The 20392-nt window shown below is 38.0% G+C and overlaps 1 pseudogene; it reads right to left on the bottom strand.

Moving 5' to 3' along the window:
• Positions 1 to 19399: 19399 nt before the first annotated feature.
• LOC149119457 (palmitoyltransferase ZDHHC2 pseudogene) lies at positions 19400 to 20378 on the bottom strand (annotated as a pseudogene).
• Positions 20379 to 20392: the final 14 nt, after the last annotated feature.

The raw sequence follows: 20392 nt of genomic DNA, 5'->3' as shown, positions 1-20392 counted from the left end.
GTGGCCTGTGCTGTGTACTTGAGACACAGACTTTGTTGACTCCATTCCATACCTTGGTAGCTCTTCAACCTGTTGTTTTCCAAGGAATCATTGTTTCTTCTCAGAAATAGCTTTCTTTAACCATTATCAATATTATTTACATTACATCATTTTTTTGACAGGCAGAGTGGATAGTGAGAGAGAGACAGAGAGAAAGGTCTTCCTTTTGCCATTGGTTCACCCTCCAATGGCTGCTGTGGCCGGCGCAGCTGGCACGCTGAGGCCAGCACACCATGCTGATTGATTGCAGGAGCCAGGTGCTTATCCTGGTCTCCCTTGTGGGTGCAGGGCCCAAGCACTTGGGCCATCCTCCACTGCACTCCTGGGCCACAGCAGAGAGCTGGCCTGGAAGAGGGGCAACTGGGACAGGATCTGGTGCCACGACTGGGACTAGAACCCAGTGTGCCAGCACCACAAGGTGGAGGATTAGCCTAGAGAGCCATGGCACTGGCTCCACATTACATCATCGACCAGGACTGAATACAGCATGCTTACTATGGGCTGGGCTGCCTTGTTGGCTTCCTTCTTGTTTATAATATAACTTCTTTATCTTCTGGCACTTTTGAAGTAAATTTGGTTGTTTCTGACAGTATAACCCTTTAGAATGTGTGTGTATGTGTGTATTTGTGTGTGTGAGTGTATTTGTTATTCCAGCCAGGTGTAAGCCTTCTGAAACATGACATTTTGTCTGGTTATGTTACTAGTGTTTTAGCATGTTTTTTAGATGTACCTTGTGATCTCCTTCCTGTGATTTTGAACAATTGAAAATTCTATTGAGAACAACTAATTCATTTACATGATTTAGCAATAGCTGTCATGGTCATAACCTTAATTTTCAAGTTAACATGGATTTCAGTATGAATGTTTTGGCTTTCCAAATTGTTTCTTACTGTATATTTTACTTGTAAGATTAAAAAAGGCAGACTTGAAAACCTTATAATAAAAGCCCAAATGAAAATGCTTTGAGAGTTTTCCATTCCTATGCATCCTCAAGTTTCTGGTTTCTTCCTCTTCCCTTTATCTCTTTCTTGTATGATTTGGATATTTTTATGAGCTCAGCATTTTCCTGTAGACATATGAAGTAGAGTGAACTGTACCTGATACATGTTACTGATATTCTTTTTCCTGCTTCAAACTCTATGTCCATGATGTAAATATTATTTGACCTATGGCCTGGTTACATAATTGTGGTAATCATTAAGTACACACAAAAATTTATCAAATAATTAACGGAAAAAATACATTATAAAAAACTATGCATAAATTTAAAAAAGTTTGCAATAAAATAAATGATCTGATAATACAGAAAAATTTATTTTTTAAGAAATTCCTCGTTCTCCCAATTGATGTTCAACATTTTCTCCTGTAACTCATCTAATGCTAATTCAGTCATATGTTTACATGTATTTCTACAGATTGCAGTATGGGCTCTTTTCAAAATCATTAGGAGAAAGAGCAGTTCCATAATAACAAGCATTCCACTGTACTGATTTTTGAATTATGAAATTAATATAGAAGCAAGACATTTTCATTGTAATTTTGCATTCTGTTGCCATATAGATTCCAAAATCATCCGCATCTTATATAAGAGGCATAGAAGACACACACAGAGAAATGCACTCCTAGTTTTTTTGTGACAGAACTGGCATGATGAACCAAAAAAAAAAATGTGCTGTTGCAGATGTTGGTGTCATTTGAAGACCTTGCTGTGGACATCACTCAGGAGCAGTGACAGTACCTGGACAGTTCTCAGAGGACCCTGTACAAAGATACGATGATGGAGACCTACAATAGCCTGTTGTTTTTGGGTGAGTATTATTCCCCTCTCATGCCGAAGTGAAACAGTTACTTCCCATGTGGCAAGCAAATTAATTGTTTAAAAGATTACATGGTGGATAAGCATAGAATTTGAGGCCCAGAAACATGAGGAAAGGATTGAAATCAACAATTTTGTTTCACAGTCCCTGTGAACAAGCTGTTGTCTTTCAAAACTCTAACATAATGATATGATGACACCCAGCATTATTTCCCTTTAACAGGGTACTGCAAAAGCAAACCTGAGGTGATCTTCAAGTTGGAACAGGGGACAGAGCCATGGACAGTGACAATTCCCCTAAATTGGAGCCTGTCAGGTCAGTCAGCACACATGGGACAGGGAGACTGGGATGGAAAAGATCTCAAGGAATGTTGACTGGGTAGAGCATTTCTCATTATTTATCCCAAGTCTCAGTCCTGAGAACAGCTGATATGATGCATCATCTGCTTGTTGTTTTGCTCTGGGTGAATACTTTGTCAGAACTACCAACAATGCAATCAATTTATTTTTAAAATTTTATTTATTTATTTGAGAGGTAGAGTTACAGACAGACAGAGGGAGAGATAGAAAGGTCTTGCATTCACTGGTTCACTCCTCAGATGGCTGCAATGGCCAGAGCTGAGCTGATATGAAACCAGGAGCCAGAAATTTCCTCTGGGTCTCCAAGATGGAGAGCACTTGGGCCATCTTCCACCACTTTCCCAGGCCATTAGCAGAGAGCCAATTTGAAGAGGAGCACCTGGAACATGAACTAGTACCCATATGGGTTGTCGATGCTGCAGGCAGAATTTTAGCTTACTGTGCCACAGTGCTAGCCCCATTGCAATCAATTTCTGCCTGTAATGAGACTAATTTTTAGGTTAAATACATCCCCTGTATTCAAACTTGTCCTTCTTCCTACTGTCACATCCTGTTTTTCTTCAGATGTTTATTCTTTTTTTTTTTTTTTTTTGACAGGCAGAGTTAGAGAGGGAAACAGAGATAAAGGTCTTCCTTCCATTGTTTCACTCCCTAAATGGCTGCTCCAGCCAGTGTGCTGTGGCTGGTGTGCTGCACTGATCTGAAGCCAGGAGCCAGGTGCTTCCTCCCGGTCTCTGATGTGGGTGCAGGGCCCAAGCACCTGGGCCATCCTCCACTGCCTTCCTGGGCCACAGCAGAGAGCTGGACTGGAAGAGGAGCAACCAGGACAGAATCTGGCACCCCAGGCAGGACTAGAACCTGGGGTGCCAGTGCCACAGGTGGAGGATTAGCCAAATGAGCCATGGCACTGTCCTATTCATGTATTTATTCTATCAATGCTTATAAAAATTGGATCACACAGAGGAACTGATTTCTTATTAGTTGCAGAAATTTAGTTCCCACTCATGGTTTTGACCAGGCACAGGCCTTACTGTTGCACAAATTTGAGTACTGAATTAGTGAACGTGAGCTTTCTCATTGTCTCTTTCCTCTCCCTTATTCTGTCTTTTTTTAAGATTTATTGATTTGAAAGTCAGTTACTTGGAGAAAGAAGGAAAGGCAGAGAGAGAGAGGTCTTCCAAGTGCTGGTTCATTCCCCAATTGGCTGCAGCTGCCGCCAATCTGAAGCCAGGAGCCAGTAGATTCCTCTGGGACTCACACATGGGTGCAGGGCCCAAGTACTTCTACTGTACATCTTCTACTGCTTTCCCAGTCAGAAGTGGAGCAGCTGGGACTTGAACTAGTACCCACATGGGATGCCAACACTGCAGGCAGTGGCTTTACCCGCTATGCCATAGTGGCATCCCCTCTCTCCCTTTTTTCTGTCTCTGATTCTCAAATAAATGAGTAACAAAATAAATGGCCATTGCAAGCAATTGAAAAGTGAATGAGTGAATGGGCTTTGTTTTTCTGTCCCTATCCCTGTAGTTCAAATAAATAAATCATGAAGAAAATGGGATGCCAGTGTTGCAGGAAGCAGGTTAACCTGCTATAATACTTTTCCTGCTCCTTTTATAATATAATTATAATATAAAAGTTTAGAAATGCATAAGAGAATCAGTTTTCTGTAAAAATGGGATAATTTTGAGCATCTAGCACAAGCATTGAAAGACATAACTTTAAATTTTAGAGCAAGAGTGTAATACCAAGAACTCAAAGAATACCAAGTATGCTGGTTTCATAATGAGGTTGAAGTACTTCTCAAAGAAGGTGAACATAATCCTAATGGCAGAACATATTTCCTTAAATTGATTGGAAAGCATACAAAAAATGATGTATGGGACATTTATGGGCCTTCTGTGGTACTGAGAATCTGAAGATACTAGGTTTTCTTAGGAATCTGTGGAAACCTGTCATCATAATGTGCATATAAAAGATTTGGGAAGGGCTGAGATTGTGACAGTATGTTGAACCACTTCCTGTAATGACAGCATTTCATATGGGCACCAACTTGAGTCCTGGCTGCCCCACTTGTGATGCAGCTCCCTGGTACTGTGCCTGGGAAAGCAGCAGATGTTTCTTTGCACATATCTGGGAGACTCATTTGGAGTTCTGTGCTCCTGTCTTTACCCTGGTACAGCCCTGACCATTGCAGCCATTTGGGGAGTGAATAAGTGGATGAATACTCTCTCTCTCTCCATCTCTCTTTGTAACTCTGTCTTTAAAAAAAAATAAATCTTTTTTAAAAGTTTTTTTTTATTTATTTGAAAGAGAGAGAGAGAGAGAGAGAGAGAGAGAGAGAGAGAGAGGTAGAGACAGAGAGAGAGAGAGAGGTCTTTCATCTGCCAGTTCACTCCTAACTGACTGAAATGCGTGCAGCTGAATCAATATGAAGCCAAGAGTCCAGAGTTTCTTCTGGGTCTCCTATGCAGGTACAAGGACCAAGTGACTTGGGCCATCCTCTGCTGTTTTCTCAGGCACATTAGCAGGTAGCTGAATCTGAAGAGGAGCAGCTGAGACTTGGCACCCATATGGGATGCTGGTGCCACAGGGCAAGGCTTTAACCCACTGCACTACAGCACCAGCCTCTAAAATAAACAAATCTTGAAAACATTTAAAGGAGGTGTTTTTGCTTAAGAAACCCCACAGATCTCTATAGCCATTCCCCTGGAAAAACTGAACATGCAGCAACCAAAAAATGGATGCTGTTTCTAAGTTATGGTCCTGCCTAGGGGATACACACATGTCCTCTTCTGGTACCTATAAGTAAGTGATCCAATGAAGTTTTCCCATCTTCAAAGCTGAATGATTAAGGAAGCAAGAAACCTCACTTTTATAAGAAATGATGATGGCTTCTGGGAAGTTTGCAGCTTATTACTCAAATAAGATAGTTGGTAAGTATTTTTTACTAAGTGTTTCTCAACTTTTATGAATATTTACTTAGTTATGAAAATGTTTATTAGGTTCTCCTTGCAAGGCAGAATGAAAGTAACAGAGAAATAGAGAATGAGAGAAAAGTCCTCCATCTACATGTTCATTGCCCAAATGCCTGCAACAGTAAGAATGAGGCCAACCTGAAACCAAAAGCCAGTAAATCTGTTTGGGTCTTTTAAGTGTGTGGCAGGCTCCAACACACTTAGAATCATCATTGGTTGCCTGCCAGGACACATTAGCAGGAATCTGTATTGGAAGCACAGTAGCCAGGACTCATCTGGTACTAATGTGGGATGACTGTATCTTCAGAAATGGTTTGACCCACTGCCTGACATCACTTGCCCCTTCTCTCCACTTAAAACAATTAACATAGTTAAATGTATGAATTTGGGAAAGCTTCCTTTGTTTTATTACCTTAGTGTATTATGAAGAAAAAGATATATAGGGCAACACTGAATACCTTTTACTGACCTATTCAAATGCTATTCCACTAAGAAATTGCATTGCTTTTACTTGAACATTCTACAAGTAACATTTATATATGGTTCATGGATATAGTTTTTTTTTTTTTTTCTCATTTCAGCCCACAGAAGGGATGACCTATTGGGAACCAACTGGAAAAGTCAACAAATAAATTTGAGGCAAGTTGTAATCACAAACAACAACTTAGCACACAAGAGAGTTAAAAAGCAACACTTAGCTGGTGCTGTGGCTCAACAGGCTAATCCTCCGCCTAGCAGCACCGGCACACCAGGTTCTAGTCCCAGTCAGGGTGCCAGATTCTGTCCCAGTTGCCCCGCTTCCAGGCCAGCTCTGCTATGGCTGGGGAGTGCAGTGGAGGATGGCCCAAGTGCTTGGGCCCTGCACCCCATGGGAGACCAGGAGAAGCACCTGGCTCCTACCTTCAGATCAGCGTGGTGCACCAGCTGCAGCGGCCATTGGAGGGTGAACCAATGGCAAAGGAAGACCTTTCTCTCTCTCTCTGACTGTCCACTCTGCCTGTTAAAAAAAAAAGCAACACTTAATTTAAGCTCAGGCCATATTTTTACTGAAAGCTGAGACATATAATTTATTTCACAATTTGCTTCTCCCTAGGAGGCCTGATGAGATGTGAGCTGCAGAGAAATCTGATGGCACTAATGTACCTGGCAACTCAAGTGAACGTTGGGAGCCCATCAGGCAGCCTCACAAGATTCAGCCTTTTCAGCAGGTGTTTGAACACAGTGTAAAAGGCAAAGGGTTCAACAGGAAAAGGGTGTTCTTTACAAATGAAAGGGCTCATATGGGAGACACCTGTAATAAGTCAGTTGGCATTGTAGGAAAGACAACTGAACATGTAAAGAAAACTTTCCAGAAAAAGTCCTACCTCAGTAAACCTCAACAAGCACACACAGGAAAGAAACTTTATGAATCTTTTGAGTATGAGGAAACTCTCATTTACAAATCAGATTTTATCACAAGTCAAAGAACACATACAGGAAGAAAAACCTATTCTTGTAACCCCTGTGGAAAATCTCTCAATTGTAAATCCTGCCTTTCTATCCATCATGGAACTCAGAAAGGGGAAAGGCCCCCTGGGTGCGATGAATGTGGGAAAGCCATTTACCTGAGGTCAGATACTACAAATCACATGACTCACACAAGATGCAAAGCATTTTATTGGAAGTCACAACTCATTCTACATCAGAGATTTCACACAGGGGAGAAACCTTATCAATGTAATACATGCGGAAAAGGCTTTCATTGGAAAACAATCCTTATTTCACATCAAAGAATTCACACAAAGGAGAAATCTTACAAATGTGTTATATGCAGAAAAGCCTTTTCCTGGAAGTCAAATCTCACTGTACATCAGAGAATTCACATAGGGCAGAAACCTTATGAATGTAATAAAGGTGGAAAAGCCTTTATCCAAAAGTCAAATCTAACTTCACATCAGAAGATTCACATAAATGAGAAACCTTATGGATGTGAAATGTGTGAAAAAACCTTTCGCTAGAAGTCAAACCTTACTACACATCAGAGAAAATTCACACAGGGGATAAACCTTTTGAATGCAATACATGTGGAAAAGCCTTTTGCCAAAAATCACAACTCATTGCACACCAGATGATCCACAAAAAGGAAGAAAACTTATGAATGTAGTACCTGTGGAAAATCGTTTTTCCAGAAGTCACAACTCACTCTACATAAGACGGAGAAGATTTATAAATGCAAAATGTGTGGAAAACCCGTTTGTTGGAAATAACAACTCTTTACCCATCAGAGAATGCATAGATCAGAGAAAATTTATGAATGTGGAAAAGTCTTTTGTAATAACTCACAACTCATTACACATCAGAGAGTTCACACAGGGGAGAAACCTTATCAATGTGATGAATGTGGAAAAACATTTTCCCAGAATTCAAACTTCAGAAGGCATCAAAGAACTCACATGTAAGAGATAACTTGTCAGTGCTATGGATAAGAAAAGACTTTTTGCCAGAAGCTACATCTCAACAGAAGGCAAAACTCACAAAAAGGAAGAAACACCTTTTAATGAAGTGATTATGAAAATTCCTGATGCCAGAAGTCAGTGTTAGGCACACATTAAAGAACTCACAGGTGAGAAAGCATGTGAATATAGGAAAACTTTCTACCATAGCCAGATCTCACTATCAGGGATCTTAGAGGAAGAACTCTACAAAGGCATTGGAAGTGGGCAAAGCTTTTACTCTGAGGCAGATTTCAACAAGCATCAGCAAAATTATCCACAAAATTATTAGTACATAAAATAAGTGCTAGCAAAATTACTCAATATTATTCTGCAAAACAGTAATGAAGGTGGAAAAATACCTGTTTAACATCACATCTCTGCAGGTATTAGGGAATTCACATGAGGGTGTAACACTGTACTGCAGAGGCTGGCTATGCAGTCTTTGAAATCTACATTAGTCTCTGTGCCATATAATCTGCTGTTTTGCCTGCACTTATTATGAGTAGGGGAGCGATATCCACATGTAATTTTTTGTAAGTAAATACTCATTCTATACTACTCAGTTTGAAATACAACCCTAACATTTGCAAAGTATTTGGTACAACTCTTTCACTGCCTGCACATGAGTCTTCCTCCATTTATTCTAGTACAGATCAGTAATGTGACCACAGTTGTGTTACCTCACATGCCAGCCATAATGCTGTACTATTAGAGTTGGATGTTGGTTTTTTTTTGTCCTAGGTAGGATTTGTCTTGTGGCTTTTTCAGTCATGTGAATCGCAGATTTGTGTGTAGACTGTCTCATTTGTCCATATTACCAATCTATTTATAGATTGAAGAGGATTCATAAGTATTGCTGTGGTGGCCAAATGTCCAAACTATCTTCCTGGGATTGTTTCTGGGCCAATGTTTAATTTTTTTTCCATTAAAAGACAATGACAGAGCAAAACATGTACACCAAGTTCTTATATTCACTACTTCACTACCACAGATGGCTGAAACAGCCATGTCTAGGTGAGACCAAAGCCAGGAGGCCTAAATTCCATTTTAGCCTCCCACATGGGTGGAAGGGCCCCAAACATATTGATCATTAAGTACTAACTTCATAGGAGTATTAGCAATGTAGTGACAGAAACAAAGTAGCCAGGACTCCCAGCTAACACTTAAATATAAAATGTCAGCATTGTTCACAGCAGCTTAACCTGTTGTTCCACAGTGCTGGCCATAGTTCTTTTTATTTTTGTCCTTGTTTGTTCTGTAGCTCTCTTGCCTCTCTACTGTGGTTATGCCTGTTTGGAGTCATTTACCAATATTCTGACTTCTGTTTTATTTCATTTTACTATCTGATGATATAGGCAGCTTGCTTTTCTAGTTTTTTACATGCAGTACTATGTTGTAAACTTGCAATTTTCCTGCTTTTAAAATGACTACAATATCTGTAACTGTGCCAGGATGAAGACAGGAATCAGAAACTTCATCTGGAACTCCCACATGGGTACAGTGGCCCAGACATATGATCTGGGAGCAGTATTGGAAGTGGATCAGCCAGAACTTGAAGTGATGGCCAATATAAGATGCCAGCACTGAAGACAGTGGCTTTACCCTCTAGGCCATAGTGCCTGCCCTTTTATAAATTCTATGAAACATGTAAAAACAATTAACATCAATATTTCTTAAACTATTCAAAAATAGGAGAGAAATAATTCTTCAAAATGCATTCTATAAGGTCAGCATTACCTTTAAACCAAAACCAAAGATACAACAAAAACTCAAATTATAAACTAATATCCTTGGTAAGTACAGATGGGAAAATTTACAAAAATACTAGTACATTAAAAGGATTACATACTACAGTCAGAAGAGATTTACCCCAAGGATACTAGTGTGTTTTTACATACACAAATCACTACACATGACATGCTATAACAACCAAAGTGCAAAAATCGTATGTCATTCTCAATAGATGTAGAAAAGGCACTTGATAAAAATTAAGAGTCTTTCATAATAGGAACTCTGAACAAATCAGGTACACAATAATGTAACAAAGGACATATACAACAAGCCAACAGCTGACACCATATTAAATGTGGAGAGGCTGAAGAATTCTTCTCCAAGATCTGGAATAACACAAAATGATCACTTTAAGCATTTCTAATTCTTTTGACAGGCAGAGTGGACAGTGAGAGAGAGAGAGACAGGAAGGTCTTCCTTTTGCCGTTGGTTCACCCTCCAGTGGCCACCGCGGCCAGCGTGCTGTGGCCGGCATACCATGCTGATCCGATGGCAGGAGCCAGGTACTTATCCTGGTCTCCCATGGCGTGCAGGGCCCAAGCACTTGGGCCATCCTCCACTGCACTCCCTGGCCACAGTAGAGAGCTGGCCTGGAAGAGGGGCAACCGGGACAGAATCTGGTGCCCCAACCGGGACTAGAACCCGGTGTGCCGGCACTGCAAGGTGGAGGATTAGCCTAGTGAGCCACGGCGCCCGCCAAGCATTTCTATTTAACATAGTATGAAAAATCATGTAGCAATTAGGTAAGAGAAAGAAATAGTCATTCAAATTGGAACAAAGGAAGTCAAATTGTCACTGGTGGGAGATGACATGAGCACATACATAGAAAACATCACATACTCTAACAAAGATCTTTTAGAATTAATAAAACAAATTTGCAAGATAAAATGTCAAAATATAAAAATCAGTAGCAGTGATTTATACTAATAGCAAGTTATCTGAAAAATTTTAAAACTATTCTTATTTCCAATTACTATAAATATACCAACCTAGGACTCAGTTCAACCAATAAAGTAAAAAATCTTGACAATGAGACCTAGAAAACACTGATGAAAGAAATTGAAAAGGCACAAAAGAAAAGAAGACATCTATGGCCATAGATTGGAAGAATAGATATCAGTAAATGATCATATTAACCAAGGCTGCATAACGATTTATGCAATTCTTATCAAAATGCCAATGGCATTTTCATAGAACTAGAAAAAATATTAAAATTAATTTAAACACATGAAAGAGCCCCAAATAGCCAAAAAATATGTTGAATAAAAAGAATACAACAGGATATATTTATATTACCCAAATTTAAAATATTTTTCAAAGCAAAGTAACAATGAGGTTTCCTCTCACTCCAGTTAAAATGGCTCTCACGTGGATATCAACAAACAACAAATACTAGTGAGGATATGGGGAAAAGCTACCCTAATCCACTCTTATGGGATGTGAACTGCTCTAGCCACTGTGAAAGACAGTATGGAGATACCTCAGAAATCCAAATATAGACCTACCATATGATCCAGCCATCCTATTCAGGGGAATTTACCCAAACTTCCAGAAATCAGCATATGAAGGAGTTATCTGTACCCCTATGTTCATTGCAGCATAATTCACAATAGCTAAGACTGGCAATCAACTCAGATGTCCATCAGTTTTTTTTTTTTTTTGACAGGCAGAGTGGACAGTGAGAGAGAGAGAGACAGAGAGAAAGGTCTTCCTTTACAGTTGGTTCACCCTCCAATGGCCACTGCAGCCAGTGTGCTGCGGCCAGTGCACTGCGCTGATCCAATGGCAGGAGCCAGGTACTTATCCTGATCTCCCATGGGGTGCAGGGCCCGAGGACTTGGGCCATCCTCCACTGCACTCCCGGGCCATAGCAGAGAGCTGGCCTGGAAGAGGGGCAACCAGGACAGAATCTGGTGCCCTGACAAGGACTAGAACCCGGTGTGCCAGTGCCGCAAGGCAGAGGATTAACCTAGTGAGCCACGGCACCAGCCTCCATCAGGTTTTGACTAGAAAAAGAAACTATGCAATATATACATTATGCAGTATCCTGTATTTTGCAACAAGATGGGCACTATCAAAACCGTTTTACTAAGTGAAATAAGCCAGTCCAAAAAGGACTGATATCATATGTTTTCCTTGATCTGAGATAACTAATAGAATACCTGAAATGCAATGTAGTGAAATAGACATTTTGAGATTTGATTATTTTATAGCTCCTGTCTCTCCCATTAAGGAACAGTGTTTTTTTGTTTTTCCTCTTCATACTATTTGTTGAATTCTTTTGTTTTGTGTAAGGTTAACTATATGATCTTTAAGTAAATTGAACATAGATCTTGGTAAAAATTAGGAGTGGGAATGTAAGAAGAAAGAGGAAGAAGGTTTGGAGTTTGGGCAGGAAATAGGGTAGGGATGAGTATCACTATGTTTCTAAATCTGTATATAGGAAATACATGATATTTGTATAACAAACAACATTTAAAAAATAGAGACTTATTTCCATTGGGCATGTGTGTATATATCCATATATATATATATATATATATATATATATATATATATGCCCAATGGAAATAAGTGTATATACGTGTATATGTATATGTGTGTATATATATACAAGTGTGTATATATGTGTGTATATATATAGGGGATATATATATATATATATATATATATACATGCCCAATGGCAATAATGGATATATATATATATATATATATATATATATATCCCATATATATATCTCTATATATCTATATATCTCCAATAGTGGCATTGCTGGAACATGTAGTAGTTCTTTCAGATTTTTTAGGAATATTAATCCCTTTTTTTTGGGATGTACTTAATTACATTGCCACCAAAGTACACAAAGATGCCCCTTTCTCCTCATCCTCTCTATCACTCATTGTCTTTGTCTTTTGGGTAAAAGGCAATATACTTAGAATAAAATAATAGCTTATTGTAGCTTTCGATTAGTTATAGTGAGCCTTTATTCATTACCCTGTTTTTCATTTCTACATCTTCCTTTGAGAGATTTGTGTTTAAATGTGTTGTTCATTTATAAATTGTATTTTTTTTTGCTATCAAACTGAGTTTCTCATATGTATTAATCATTAGCACCTTTTCAGATATATAGATTATAAATATTTTCTCCCATTTTTTTAAATTTATCTTTTTATTTTTAGAAATTGTTGCTTCATTTCTTAAAATGTTATATAAGTTATACAAGTTTCATGTATTTGATACATAAAAATTTAGGAACATAGTAATACACCCACCCTAACCTCCTTCCTGCCCATGCTCAAACAATTTTTTCTCTTCATTCTCCCATTCCCACTCTTAATTTTTATAAAGATCTATTTTCCATTTACTGAATGATCATAAAGTTAACCCTACATTAAGTGAAAGAGTTCAGCAAATTGTATGAAGAAAATGATGCTGTCCCTCAACAGAAGAGACAAGGTTGTAAATAATCATCAAATCTCAAAATGTCCATTTCATATAATACATTATATTTTAGATACACTATTAACACTGATCAGGGAAAATATATGATATCTGTCATTTTGTTTCTGAATTATTTCACTTAAAAATAGTTTCCAGTTATGCCCATCTAGTTGCAAAAGTGGGAAGCCACATCATATGGTAGGTCTATATTCAGATTTCTGAGATATCTCCATACTGTCTTCCAGAGTGGTTACACCAGTTTACATTCCCATCAACAGAGGACAAAATAAGTCTTTTGAAGATATATTTGCTTTCCCATGTTTATTACAGAACAATTTTCAGCAATTAAGAAATGGAGACAACCTAAGTGTCCATTCACTGATGAATGAATAAGGAAAATATGATACATATAACCAGTGGAATACTATTATGCCATTAAATGATTTAAATCTTTTCATATGTAAGAAGATTGGAGGTACAGGTAATTATTTTAAGTGAAATAAGCCAAGCATAGAAAGACAAGCATTGCACGATTTCACTCATGTGGAATCTAAATGGTTGATCTAATGTAAATTAGGTATATAATGGTGGTTACCAGAGTCTGGGGAGTGTAGGGGGGAAGTGAAGGATGGAGAAAAAATGATAAACTGATACTAAGCCATAGCTAGATAGGAGAAAGAATTTCTGGTGTTCTATTGTATAGTCGATTGACTATAGATAATGACAATGTATTATACATTATTCTAAAATAAACTGGGTGAAGGTTGATTGACTATATATAATGACAATGTATTATACATTATTCTAAAACAAACTGGGTGAAGGGCTTTTCAATATTTTCTCCATAAAGAAATGATGTTTGAGGAGGTAGATATGTTAGCCCTGATTATACATTAAATTATAAATATATACAAATATCAAGTCATAACATGATATTCCATAAATATGTATAAATTTTTGTGCTCATTAACAAAATTTTTTTTCAAATTATTACAGAGGACGAAGGAAGGAGAGGGAGGGAGAAGCACATGGGAAGAGGGGAGAAGGGAGAAGGTAGAATCAGGAGGAGGGGAAAGGAAAGTGATGGAGGAGGGCAGGGTGGAAGGAATTAAAGAAGGCAAGCAAAGCCAAATATTGAGATTAAAAACAAATGGTGAACAAGAAAATATTGTTACCAGCTTTGTGCAGACAAAATGGAAATATATAAATTCATGCAAATAGAGATAAAATATTAAAATGCACCTCTTTTTCAACATTCATTGATTCATTAATTCATTTATTAATTTTATTAAATTATACAATTTGTATTACCCTATGCCAAAAATTGGAGGAGAGTAAAAAAGACATTGTTGTTTCAAATGAGATACTGTCACTGAGAATGATATTACATTTCCTTTTTAAAAGATTTATTTTATTTATTTGAAAGGTAGAGTTACAGAGAAAAGGAGAGAAAGAGAGATCTTTCGCCCACTGGTTCACTACTCAAATGATTGCAATGACTGGGCCTGGGTCACTCTGAAGCCAGGAGATTCATCTGAGGCTTCCATGTGGATGCAAGGGCCCAAGGACTTTGGCCATCTTCTGCTACTATCCTAGGTGCATTATCAGGGAGCTGAATCAAAAGAGAAGCAGTCAAAGCTAGTGCCACTATAAAGCAGCAGTTTTACCTGCTAAGCCACAATGCTGCCCCTTTTGATATCTTTAAAATCATCTTCACTATATTTTCAATATCAGGTAAACAATTGATTGTTTTTTTTTTAACTTTTATTTAATGCATATAATTTTCCAAAGTACGACTTATGTGTTACAATGGCTTCCCCCCCATACCGTCCCTCCCACCCACAACCCTCCCCTTTCCCACTCCCTCTCCCCTTCCATTCACATCAAGATTCATTTTTGATTATCTTAATATACAGAAGATCAGCTTAGTATACATTAAGTAAGGATTTCAACAGTTTGCTCCCACACAGAAACATAAAGTGAAAAATAATAGATGATTTTTTTTAAATGATGATGAAATCAGATCAGACCTATTGTCCTGTTTAATCCCAGTGAGAGTCAAGTTGGGAATTGATAATTTCTTTTTTTTTTTTTTTTTTTTTTTTTACAGAGGATCAGTTTAGTATGCATTAAGTAAGGATTTCAACAGTTTGCACCCCCATAGAAACACAAAGTGAAATATATTGTTTGAGTACTCGTTATAGCATTAAATCTCAATGTACAGCACATTAAGGATAGAGATCCTACATGAGGAGTAAGTGCACAGTGACTCCTGTTGTTGACTTTACCAATTGACACTCCTGTCTATGGCATCAGTAATCTCCCTATGCACCGGTCATGAGTTTCCAAGGCTATGGAAGCCCTCTGAGTTCTCCGACTCTTATCTTGTTTAGACAAGGTCATAGTCAAAGTGGAGGTTCTCTCCTCCCTTCAGAGAAAGGTACCTCCTTCTTTGATGACCTGTTCTTTCCACTGGGATCTCACTCGCAGAGATCTTTTGCCAGAGTGTCTTGGCTTTCCATGCCTGAAATACTCTCATGAGCTTTTCAGCCAGCTCCGAATGCCTTTAGGGCTGATTCTGAGGCCAGAGTGCTATTTAGGACATCTGCCATTCTATGAGTCTGCTGAGTATCTCACTTCCCATGTAGGATCACTCTCCCCTTTATTTACTCCATCAGTTAGCTTTAGCAGGTACTAGACTTGTCTATGTGCTCCCTTTGACTCCCAGTCCCTTCACCATAACCAACTGTGAACTGAAACTGATCACCTGGAACAGTGAGATGGCATTGGTACATGCCACCTCGATGGGATTGTTTTAAATTAAACTGTCACTACACTGATTGGTTGCTTGCAAAAAGTAAAAGAAAAATTTTTCTTAATAAAGATAGGATCATTCAGAACCTCAAATTATGTCTGCATTTTTTTTTCATGCAAAGTATCTAAAATACAACTTAGATTTAATAGACATGCTGGGAAGAAAGATATATGAAACAGAATGACTGGAGATCTATATATTGGAGTTACCAAGACTAGAATATAGATAACTGACAAATATTCAAGAGTCATGATAAAGCAGTTTTCACAGAGAAATAAAAATTTAGTATAAAAAATCACATAGAAATATTTTAACACAAAAACAGAAAGACTAAAATAAGTCAGTGAATGAGATTAATAACACTTTAGAAAAAGCTAACGTGAAAGAGAAGTGGAATACTTGCTGGCCTTCAGAATTCATGGAGGATTGGCTCCAATGCCACTCACAGATTTCCAAATTCATGGATTTCTAAATCTCTTATATAAAATGGCATAGTATTTATACATAACATATTCACATCTTCTGGTACACCTTAAATCATCTAGATTTACTTAAATACCTAATAAAATGTAAATGCTATGAAAATAATTATTGTATTATTGAAAGAATAATGTCAAGAAATATTTTTTGACAGGCAGAGTGGACAGTGAGAGAGAGACAGAGATAAAAGGTCTTTCTTTTCCATTGGTTCCCCCCCCAAAATGGCTGCTATGGCTAGCGCATTGTGGCCAGCGCACCGCACCGATCTGAAGCCAGGAACCTGGTGCTTCTTCTGGTCTCCCATGCGGGTGCAGGGCCCAAGCACTTGGGCCATCCTCGACTGCCTTCCCAGGCCACAGCAGAGAGCTGGACTGGAAGAGGAGCAGCTGGGACTAAAACCCGGGGTGCTGGCACTGCAGGTGGAGGATTAGCCTAGTGAGCTGCCGCACTGGCCAACAAGAAATCTTTGAATGTACAATTGAATCTAACATGTAGATTTCATTTTTTTGAAAAATTTTTATTTTAATTGTTTTACTTTTCCAAATGCAATTTTTAGGTATAATCACTTAGGTGCTTAAATGAATACATAAAAGACCCAGAGGGGATCTTACCAGTACTCTAACAAGGTGAAGTATACAAATCCCTCTTTTTCCCCTAGCTTCCAGCTTTGCAAGAGGGAACACCTAACAAAATTTAGTTCAGTATATCGCTATACTAGTTCTGTGCTTTGAAAAAATATCTGGTGACATATGAGTCTGATACATCAAATGCTGCTCTTTCCCTTAAGACTTCTAACAGTAGTTATCATTTCTAGTGTGGCACTTCAGGATAATGAATAATGACCAAGGGATAAAAAACTTTAAGGTAAAAGCAAGACTATATCATGTCTTCCCAGATTTTTTGAAACAGATTGTCAAATTCTTAAAAAAAAAGTCTGAAAAAGACTGCTGCTATATTGTTCAAAGAATTGCTTTCCTATAAAATGGACTTGGCCTATGTAGCTCATTCCATAAACACATTTAATATAAAACTCTTCATATTTTTAGCAAGGATAAGTAATTTTAAAGATAAGTAATGGAGTTTTTATTCCATTGTCCTCTGGTATTTTAGTTTATTGAATATTTTTCTAACAAACATTTTGAACAGTTTATTATCATTTTCTCTTTGATTACCTACCAGTTACTTAACTATGTGTTTTTTGTTTTGTTTTGTCTTGTTTTAAAGACAGAGTTACAGAGAGAAGTAGAGACACACAGAGAGAGAGAGAGATCTGGTTCACCCCCCGCAATGGGCAGAGCTGTGCCGATCTGAAGCTAGGAACCAGGAGCTTCTTTCAGGTCTCCCACATGGGTGCAGGGGCCCAAGGACTTGGACCATCTTCTTCTGCTATCCCAAGCCATAGCAGAGAGCTGAATCAGAAGAGGAGAGCTGGGACTAGAACCGGTGCCCATATGGGATGTCAGTGCTTCAAGCCAGGGCTTTAACCTACTGCACCACAGTGCAGGCCCCTCAACTTTTCTTTTCAACATCACAAATACAATAGCTTAGAGTTAGCCTTTCTGCTTTTGTTTTTGAAAGTAGATCCTGGAGATATTTAGAGTCCTAACTGGAGATCTAGCAATTAAATAATATAATTTAATGATACACCACTGTCTCCTGTTTTCTTTTTTAAATTTATTTGACAGGAAAAGTTATAGACAGTGAGAGAAAGAGAAAGAGAGAAAGGTCTTCCTTCTGTTGGTTCACTCCCCAAATGGCCGCTAAAGCTGGTGCTGTGACTGAAAGAGCTGGACTGGAAGAAGAGCAACTGGGACTAGAACCAGTGCCCATATGGGATACCAGCACAGCAGGTTGAGGATTAACCAAGTGAGCCATGGCGCTGGCCCCAACTACGTGGTTTTAAAAGGTAATCTTTAAATTCTCAAAGTCAATACTAAAAAAAGTATAGAGCTTATCCTAATTGTTAACATTTACAAAACGTATAGTTCATTCAAATAAAAAATAATACTTTTTTTGTAAATAATGCATACAAAGCACAAGAGCTTCTTAGTACATTTAGTGAAGCCAAACATTTTGACATCAACAAAAACATCTTTTTATCTTAAACTAAATTTTCAAACAGCATGCCACTTAGTTCATACTGAACTAAATTTCCAAAACAATATGTTTTTTGTTTAGTGATTTGCATAATTTAATCTTGATAGGTACTTCAGGAAACATATAGTTTTACTGTCATAGTTTTGATGAGAAGACATAATAAAAAATAATATAGATACCACTGGAGGATTAACAGGACAAATAATAGAGATGTTACAGAAGGGCAAATCCATTGAACCAAAAGGAATTCTTAACAGAAGTTCAATACTTTTACTAAGTTCAATAGGAGAAATGACCAAAAAAGATGTTTGTAAAAACCTAAGCCCACAAAAGTGTATCAGAATTCAATCTTAATAATATTGCAGATTTTCCTCCAATTACAAAAATCAGGAAAGATGAAAGGTGTTTCTGATTTAGAATTATTTTCTAAGAACATTGGATTCATTCTCAGAAATGTGTTCTAGCCATTTGCTTGCTCAGAAAGCTCCAGCTTCAATGTTCATACTTATTTTCTAATGGGGAGCAAAGTCTAGAAGTAATTAAAGTCTGATAAAAATGGATGGTGATCTTCAAGTACAGGCCATTTGGACTTTGTAATGAAGTCATAGTTATGACAGGTCACTACGTCTGAGGTTCATTTCCTATCAGAAGGAAAAGTAAAAGAAGTCTGGTTTATTTCCCCTACCTTCTTAACAGTAACTAATAGATTTTACAAATCAAGTACCTTATAATGTGACATGAAATCCTTTAAATCTGAAACAATATCTTAACAGTCTCAATTTTTGAAATAAAAATCAGATAATCAATGAAGTTTTTAAGTAATAAACTGTGTTACCCACATTATTTAGGTGAAAACTGGCTCATAAATTTAGGCTGAGTTTTCAATAGAAGATATTTCTTCTTTGATTCATATACAATAAAACATTTTAATATTTAATAAGAATCTCTGTTTCTGTATATTGGATCCAAAGTGTGTTATGTTTTAAGTAACAACTTGCAGACAATTAACTCATATTCTGGATATCCAAACGGTGCCTTCACATGGGAGCCTTTCATCCACGTACAGCATTGATACTTTAATAAAGCATGAATTTACTTTGCTTGAGGATTAAGTCTCATTCTCCATGGTTAATACAGGATTGCTCATAGGAGCTTTGCCTCTTCCAGGGCTTATGTTGCTTTCTGTCCAAGACTGCGAGTCAGTGAGAAGGTGGCTCTGGAATTCTCTCTATGGATTTGCAGGAAGTGATGGTTTTCAGGATTTTTAGCTGTTGAATTCAGTCCTGCAGGAGTAGATGGTTGTTCAGGATCCTGGTTAACAAGGCAAGTTGGGAAGGAACAGCCATCAGACAGATGTGAAAAAATGGGTAACAACCAGTACTTCTTCTCATCACCAAAAACTTGTCTCATTATTTTTACTGAGACCTAAGCTGAATCCATTCTTATTGGTTCCATGTCGAGATACTGGACTCCTGAATGCCTCTAATGTAGATTTATTTTTGCTGACTAGCCAACAATGATAGCCAAATAGAGAAGATAAGCTGACAGAAAACTAGCTGCAGCAAAGAATAGAAACAGCATATGGAACTTGGCTTGAGTATCTGGTAGACCCCTTGTCCAAAATTTGACAACATACTGTAAGTCTGTAGCAGTGATAAAAAGGCAGTACAGCAGATAATAAGCCAGGAAAAGGAGGAAGAATTTATAATCTGAAATTCCCACACAATTGTTCACCCATGGGCAATGATGATCCATCTTCAAAATACATTGATCGCAGATGGAACAGTGATGGCAGTGATCTGGTTTTATAAGTTGGCATCTGTCACAGTAGCGGATGGCTCCAGTCATGGTCCTGGTATAAATGGGAAGATCCTTGGCTGCTCACCTAAGAACTTCCTGATGGGGTTGTCCTCTTGGCTCTCTCTCCAACAATTCTTTCTCTGCATAAGAGAGATGGAATTCTTTGGAAGGATCCATTGGTAATATATAGTTTTGCAGTAAGACCTGACAAACATCGCAAAAAGTAGATGATAAGCCAACAAGCACACAACTTGTTCACCAGTGTTTTCCATGGAAACTAGGCAAAGCTGGATGGTGGAGG

This window comes from Oryctolagus cuniculus, chromosome Y (genome assembly GCF_051225735.1).
Source record: "Oryctolagus cuniculus isolate XC-2025 breed Fujian yellow rabbit chromosome Y, ASM5122573v1, whole genome shotgun sequence".
Classification (NCBI taxonomy): domain Eukaryota; kingdom Metazoa; phylum Chordata; class Mammalia; order Lagomorpha; family Leporidae; genus Oryctolagus; species Oryctolagus cuniculus.
Note: the sequence above shows the minus strand (reverse complement) of the source record. Positions and strands in the feature narration are given on the sequence as shown.